Source organism: Nicrophorus vespilloides, unplaced genomic scaffold, assembly GCF_001412225.1.
Source record: "Nicrophorus vespilloides isolate i.1.1-1 unplaced genomic scaffold, Nicve_v1.0, whole genome shotgun sequence".
Lineage (NCBI taxonomy): Eukaryota > Metazoa > Arthropoda > Insecta > Coleoptera > Silphidae > Nicrophorus > Nicrophorus vespilloides.
The window spans coordinates 182,143-184,279 of NW_017096079.1; the positions used below are offsets into that span (position 1 = coordinate 182,143).

At 30.5% G+C, this 2,137-nt stretch overlaps 1 non-coding gene across 1 annotated transcript; it reads left to right on the forward strand.

Moving 5' to 3' along the window:
* Positions 1-645: 645 nt before the first annotated feature.
* Positions 646-718, forward strand: Trnar-ccu. Its single transcript has one exon. It is a non-coding gene; the product is annotated as a tRNA-Arg (tRNA).
* Positions 719-2,137: the final 1,419 nt, after the last annotated feature.

Sequence of the window (2,137 nt, forward strand, 5' to 3'; positions counted from 1 at the left end):
GAGAACAGGTGAAACTGGTATTGTGGTAAAACTCTCCATTGCTCCCATAAATTACACTTAAACTAATTATTGGAAAATAATTGATCTCGGCTTGATAATAAGCGGCGTTACAATCATGGACAAATTTATTCGCCCGTTTCCTTTTAGCCTTTAACACATCGGCGCAGCGTTTGAGTTTACACGAAGAGAGAAAAAAAAGAAGTAAAGTAAATAAAAGAACAGAAAAAAAAACGTACTGGTTTAGCCACACTTCATTATTTCGATGGTGGCGCTCATTATTAATTGGCTCTATTTATTTGCATATCCAGATAATTTTAGTAATCGATTATCCAATCCATTTACCCAATCGGCTTAATTAAGCAATAACTTTATCGGACGCTAAAAAAAGAACTTATTTTTTTCTCGCTTTGTTATTATCGCTTATTGCATAAACAAACAAAAATAGCTTAGATTAATTTATATAATTAAGTTATATATAGACATAAGAAAGACGTTATAAGAAAAAAAAAACAAGAAAATGATCTATATATTTTTACTTAATTTAATTGGCCTTGGAAATAATTATTATTTATTGGTTTTTAACCGATTTGAATACAGCTTGAACCGTCTTGCATGTAAACAAGTATTACGCAACAATTTATATCAGCCCCAGTGGCCTAATGGATAAGGCATCGGCCTCCTAAGCCGGGGATTGTGGGTTCGAGTCCCATCTGGGGTACATCTCTTTTATAATACAGCACAACAGATTTTTTTTATCAATTCTTGCTAATAGATATTACAAGTTACATAATTAGAAGGAATGATTAACTAAACTATATACATAATATTTAATAATTAACTTAAGTCTTGAGTTTTATGAAACCATTATTTAAATTAAATTAGAGTACAGTAAGACCTCGTTCAGATGCCTAAGATGACAAAGCGCTAAACGAAACAGCGTTAAACGAAGTATCATTAAGTTAGTAAATTTAGTACTTTTTAAGCTTCGAGTAGAATTTTCTAAATCGTATCAGCGTTAAACTAGGAAACGCTAAACGAGGTTTTGATGTATTCCAGTATATTTAACACCCAATATAACGTACTAAATCGAGGCCCAAAGTTTATTAGAAACTGTAAACATAATAATGTAAATAAGCCAAATAATTGGAAATTAGGTATGTTTAAAAGTATCGTATATAATGAATGTGTGGGTAAATATATAAAGGTGAAGTAGGTCAGATCCTTGTTTATTAGAGAGTGGTCAATAAATTTGTTGATTTTATGAATTTATTAGAATCTCGTGATTATGGAAGATTGTTGCATTAAATATGTTTAAGAGTGTTATCTAATTGCTTTATAATTAGATACTTGGATCCAATTAGGTTCAAAAGACATGAAATTTGAACTAGTATTATTTAATGATACATAATTTGAAGCTTCAAGGAAATAGTTTAAGATTTTCTTAAAGAATTAGGAACATTGCAATATAATACTGGTATATAATTTATTAGAGATTATTTTTCAATATTTGTTTATAATTATCTATGCAATTGTATAACTCTTGTAATAAATATTACCATTACTATAAATAAGTGTAATATTACATAAATATTTATAAAAGAAAGCATCAGATATAATCGACTATAATAATGTTCATTCTATTAAGAGAATATAAGGACAGGAAGACTGTTAATTTATTTATATAATTGATATCAAATGGTTTAATCACGTGGTTGGATGGTTATGGTCGTTTTTGTTTGTTTCATTATTTTCGTTTAACTGAGTAAGTGAACATTGGAACGGGTTCCGTGGAAAAATAAAAACTGTACGTCATTGGGTTCTTTGTTTCTTTGAAAGTGCTCACCAGTGACTTATTTACTGTCATCTCCGGTCGCATTATGCGGCCGACGATTTAATGCGCCAAGGAAGAAATCCAAAACGTCCATTATTCAAACAAACAAACATATACACATAGATAGAGACAGAATGAGAAAGAGAGAAAGAAAGAAAGAAAGAAAGAGAAATAGTCTCGTCGACGAAGTGGCAAAAGCAGAGAGAAAGATGGATGTTAAGGTGCGAGTTTAATTTCAGGCGACTGAAATGTTTCCGGCACTTTGAAAACTGCTCATAATTCCGCAAACAATATGTGGATCGTTAT